The 5929-nt window shown below is 40.9% G+C and overlaps 1 pseudogene across 1 annotated transcript; it reads right to left on the bottom strand.

The window, feature by feature from the left end:
* Positions 1 to 2805: 2805 nt before the first annotated feature.
* LOC307250027 (nuclear factor 7, brain-like) lies at positions 2806 to 4923 on the bottom strand (annotated as a pseudogene). Its single transcript, XR_013845633.1, has 2 exons — positions 4837 to 4923; positions 2806 to 4291 (listed from the first exon to the last, which is right to left on the bottom strand). The product of XR_013845633.1 is annotated as a nuclear factor 7, brain-like (transcript).
* Between the last annotated feature and the right edge of the window lie 1006 nt (positions 4924 to 5929).

The following is a 5929-nucleotide window of genomic DNA, read 5'->3' as shown; positions in this document are numbered from 1 at the left end:
GTGCAAAGGATGCTATTTTTATATAGTTTTTCTTAATGCCTTTGTCATGGGTATACGCTCACCCAGGAACAACAGCTGGCGTGGTAAAAACACTACCGCTCTTGTCCAAAGGTGCCGCTAAAATTAACACAAACTGAAAGTTCCTCTGAGCATCTTAAAGTTACATTTTCAATAATAATATCATAATGAACTTCATTGGGATCTTGTAAAACCTATTTCACACAAGGCAGGACTAGTTGGCTATGGACCCTGCGACCCTGCCTCAAATCGTAATCTTTTTTGGGGAGCATTTTGTTCTGGTTTTTATTGGACAGTTGACTTTGCCATCAGTCTTCCATTGCTGCCCTGAAGCCTTTTAAACACTTTCCAAACTCTTTTATGTCCCTCCTCACCTTTTCCCTCTCTCTCTTTCATCCATCCATCATTCACAGCTCTGCCACCGAAGCTGTCTGTGCCTTCTCTATTCAGCTGCTGTCTCCACCTGCTTAACCTTTTCTCCTCCGTATCTCAGTCCTGTCATCCTTCTATTCTCTCCATTCTTACCCGTCTTTCTCTGGCCATCACTCACTCGTTATCGCTCAACTTTCTGTGTGGAGCGTTTCTATAAGTCAGGGTCGTTTACCGTCTGTGTTAAACCCTTTCACTGAGCTGTTAACTGCTTCCCACTCATTATAAATTCATATCAGCAACTTTCTTTATCAACCTCTATGAATGGTAAATAGTAAATGGACTCCACTTATAAAGCTATTTTCCCTGGTTTTTCACAGACCCAAAGCACTTTACATTGCTTTGTACACATTCACCCATTCACATACACACTCATACACCGATAGCAGCAGCAGCTACCACGCAGGGTGCAAGCTAACTATCAGGAGACATTTAGGGTTCAGTGTCTCTTTGCCCAGGGACACTTGGACATGTGGCGGGGAGACGGGGAATTGAACCACCGACCCTGTAACCCAGTGGACGACCACCCTACACACTTCACCACAGCCGCGTAGGTGAATAGGGCACTATCACACTGGTGCAAACAGTCTGACATAGTAAAACATTATTTAAAGCCTATTCTGCTTTTCCTTCTTTCCTAAAAATTTTAGTACAATGTCAGGTAGTCGTGTTAAGCGTCAAATAATGCAGGTGGTAGGAGCATTTAGATGTGAAGACATTACCTCCCACAAATGTGTTTTCACCATGTGTCTATGTACTCCTAATCTCTACTGTTATTGTTTGAAATTTTTAAGATTGTTGAACTCAAAATGGTGCCGTCCCATTATTCCAACAGGTGTATAGTCAAACTTTACAAACATATTTCCTATTGGTCAAACATTCCATTATTCCTAAAATTCTGAACAAGATGAAACCTTCTAGTAGCACAGATAAGACGAGCAGAGAGAAGTTATAATAATCTTGGAAAAGGAAATATAAATGTGTTTACTAAACACCAGATGACACAATACTGTGATTCTCAGTAGATCTTTATTGAACCATAATCAGTGACATTTAATTTAATTTATTAATTCATGATAGGGACAATCCTCATTGATTAACAGACAAGATGCCATAAATGAGCCAGAGTTAGCCGTTAGCTATGTGTGCTAATTTTCATCAGTTGTCCCCAGCCAGTTCTTAAAAGGGCAACTTGAAATAAAATAACAATAAACACAGACGGACAGAATTAATACACAACAAATGTAGACGACAGTGTGTAGATGTTCTTACACAAGGCATTATTCAACTTTTCTTAACCTGGTCTTAGCTTTCATTATTAAGTTCTAAATTGTATTTGAAGATAAGCCCCTTGAGATGCAGCATCTTGTTTCCTCAGAAAAAGAACAAGGGGAACCAAAAACATTGAAAAAGTAAAACTCATAAATGATGAACACATTTGTGACTGACAAGCCCATACACATATGTGCTCTCATATTATCCGCAAAACCGCACCATCGCACCACATTAGAATTATTACAATTGTCAATTGTATTACAAGTGCATTAGGGCTAGACCCAACCCCAACCCAACAGAATCACTTCTATCACTTACAGGACTTTCATTGGAATAACTTCACAACTCAGCCAACTAACCATCTCACAGAAAGTTAAACACAGATCACCAACAAGAATTAAGGTGCTCCGATTGATCCGAAGGCAATTAGTATCATAATTAGTCATAATGCACTGAAACAATCGGTTTCGGCAGATAATCATTAAAAATAGTTTGATGGGGGTTGTTATAAACCGCAAATCACAGGAGCCGATCAGATGACATTATGCACACGAGACAATTTGCATTTTCCGATGGTCCAGAAGTATAACGATGCGAACGTTACCAAGTGATAAGAAAAAGGCCAAACGCTTAAACGTTTAAACGGTTAACATTTACAATTCACAACCCCACTGTGCAGCAGCTGTATTGCACACATTCAAAGGAGCAGGCTTGTAGTGTTCACTTGTTTTTAGTTTCCCAACAACTCAAACTTTGTCAATGTACTGTATGACCAAATACACATGATTATAGAGAGGTCATTTCCTTCAACAGTTACAAATAAAGGATTCCACTTTCAGCATCACAGACAAAAATGGCCTGACTGTCGTTGTAAAAGCCTTGATATGAGATGATCAAAAATCACCCCATTGACATGAAACACGTTTTTGACTAAATGCTACAAACAAATTACTCAATATACTACCAAAGGCAAAAAGCCAAACACAAATTGATTAGTCACAGCCGATAGGGATTGTTATAAACGCTGTATGAATGTTAAAATCACCCCATGACATGAAACATGTTTTTATTCTTTGTGCCTGACAGCCAGAGATATCTTCATCTGTGGGTAAATAATAACAAATATCAGATTAATGCCGATCTTAAACTAAAGACTATCAGACCTGTGACACTGTCACCCAGACCTTCAGTGGTAATATCTTCAGAGGGAGTGTATTATCCACATTGCTAATCAATGGAAACATCCTCTCAGTGAAAGTGTGTTTGAAGGTGTGTATGTGTGTGTTAGTATCAAGATCAGAGAACAACAGCTTTCCTCTGTTCCAGTCCAGATTCATTCTGATCCTCTGGGGATTATTCTTCACTTTGATAACAGTGGTTGAACCTGGTGGTGACCATGCATAGTATTTACCTTCATGGAACTCTATTCCCCGTAAACCAGACCGTATGCTTCCCTTCCTCTAGGCAGAGTCTGAAAACACACCCAGTTCCCAGTGTCTATTCTCGCCAACCAGGACGTCCCAGCTGTGAGTCCCTGAGTTAAATCCCTCAGAGCTCAGGACGGAGACATCATAATCAAACCTCTCTGGATAATCAGGAAGCTGCTGATACTCTTCATATCTCACACCGGTCAGATCTTCAGACAGGATGAGTTTTGGATGAGCAGTGTTTGGGTCCAGAACCAGAGGAGTGTAGGAGACCATGTCCTTCATCTTGTTCCAGATGTTGAAGGTCAGGTTGCCTACATGTTTGGCCTCGTCTATCAGAGCTCCTGAGAGCAGCTGTGAATCATCTGGCAGGGGGCGCTGCTGGACTCTGTCCACTGCAGCCTTGTAGTTGAGCAGGAATGAGACGTCTACAGCTTTCAGCTGCTCCTCTGTGGCTCTGACTGTGTCTGAAAGAGCTGCCATCTCTCTGCTCAGAGCCTCCATCTTCTCCTTCATCATCTGACTCTTCTGCTCCTCTTCCTCCCTCAGTGCAGCCATCCTGGCCTCCTCTTCCTCTTCTAGAAAATGGTAAAGCTTGTCAAACTGCTCCCGAATCTGCCTCTCTGCGCGTCGGGCCTGGACCTTCATGTGTTCTGCTGTTTGATCAGACTCCACTTTAACTTCTTCAAAGATCTTTAACTTCTCCTTTAAGGGCTCCAGAGTTTCCTCAAGTTTCTTCTTGAGTTCTGCTGCAGCTTCAGCGATGGGTTTGAATCTGTGGCCGCTGTGTTTCTCTGAATCTCTACAGATCAGACAAACTGGCTGCTGATGGTCCAGACAGAAGAGTTTGAGTTTCTCAGAGTGCAGACTGCAGAGATCCTCTGAAGCTCTCTGATCTCTCTCCAGTAAGAAGGCCTCACACAGGTTCTTTAAGGTCAGACTAATAGGAGGTTCAGCCCTTGAAGATCTTCTCTTACAAACTGGACACTCCCGTGTTGGTTTCTCTCTCCACCAGTTCTTCAGACATTCTTTACAGAAGCTGTGGCTACACGACAGAACAACAGGATCTCTAAAGACCTCCGTACAGATCGGACAGCAGAAATCCTCCTCTAATCTGGAAGCCATTTTGTCTGTGAGAGCAGCTGAAAACACAGCAGACAGAAAGTTGAGTTTGGGTCATAGTTACAAAACCTACCACAACTCTAAAGCTCATCTGTGAACTGGTTTTCAAAGCATTTTATCTGTGTAAGTATAGGACATTAACACGTTTATGCAAGGTTCGTATAAAAGTAAAATTCAAGCCCTTTTTAAGGACCCCGATGCTTTGAATACAGTAGGCCTATGTTTGGAGACCAAAATACATATACATATGATCTAAACAAAAAAAGTTTTTTTCCAAGCATTTTTCCAGTAATGTGTTCAGATTTCAAGCATATTTCAAACCTTGAAAACACATATTTCAATTTAGCGTTTTCCAAATTTACCTGACTCTGTACAAACCCTGTCTTGTGGGGTTTATAAAATATTTTATTTGGGGCATATATATTATAAAGTGTTGTATTGTTTTCCCTGCATCTTCTTTTGGAAAAAATGTGCCTGATATTTATTTCACATGGGAGTTAAAGAACATATCCTGATCAAAGATAACTCAGATTCCAATCATGGAGAAGATATAAGTAAATCTTACTGTTTGTGCGACTCAAAGCTGAGCAGAAACAAACTGTTTCCTGGTTTGTCTCAGGTGAAGGTTGGAACTCTTCATTTAATGCTGCTGCTTAATCTGTAACACAGGGGGTGTATAGTGTACATATATATGTCCTGATCAGTGTTGGGAACGTTACTTTAAAAAAGTAATTAGTTATAGTTACTCGCTACTTGTTCCAAAAAGTAACTGAGTTAGTAACTGAATTACTTTATAATAGAAGTAACTAGTTACCAGGGAAAGTAACTATTTGCGTTAGCCTACTGTAAAAAAAAAAAGTTGCTATATGTCAAACATTTTTGATTTTTCTGAGCAGTTTTCACAAGTCAGTTGAAATGAGTAGAACAGACAGGTAGGCCTACTTGTAGGCTACATAACCTTCAATATTTATTGCACATCAACAGACAGCAAGAGGTTTATCTTGCACTTCAAGTATTTTGTTCTCAACAAAAGTAGCCTAGTAGAGGAAACTGCTGAATGTACCGTGCTGATCTGCTATATCACTGGATTCACTTCAGGGGTGTCGGCTAAAACACCACTTAAGGCCAAAAACGTCAGACTATGAAGCATGAGACGATGAGAGGAGGAGTAAGGATTTATCCTATGTTTATTTCCTTCTTTAACATGCACAGTAGGCTACAGATCCCAGGAAAAGAACAATAGCAATATTCGGCTCGTGATGACACGCTAAACAGCTGTTGCAACCGGCGAATCGCGGCCGTTTAATAACATGCATAAATTACAATTTATAGAGATCGGGAAACTCCATGCACTTACTCACAAGGGCGATGCAAGCAAACTCAGGGAGAGCACGTTTCAACCGTGGATTGATTGGTGGTTACTGCGGCAACGTGCATGCTCACACAACAGAGAGAGAAAGAAAAAGAAACTTCACTTAACAGGCGCTCCGGCTGACTGTTGTGACGGCGCTAACTGACAGTTATAATGTCATCCACACTGAATAAAACACATCTTAAAACACTATAAGAAATAACAATCGCTTCTCCCGTTGTTAACCCACGCGGTCTCCTCACTAGCAGTTTGTGTAGTATGGAGCCAGGGGTGCGTTCGCATTACA

Source organism: Ammodytes marinus (genome assembly GCF_949987685.1).
Source record: "Ammodytes marinus genome assembly, chromosome: 4".
Classification (NCBI taxonomy): Eukaryota; Metazoa; Chordata; class Actinopteri; order Uranoscopiformes; family Ammodytidae; genus Ammodytes; species Ammodytes marinus.
Note: the sequence above shows the minus strand (reverse complement) of the source record. Positions and strands in the feature narration are given on the sequence as shown.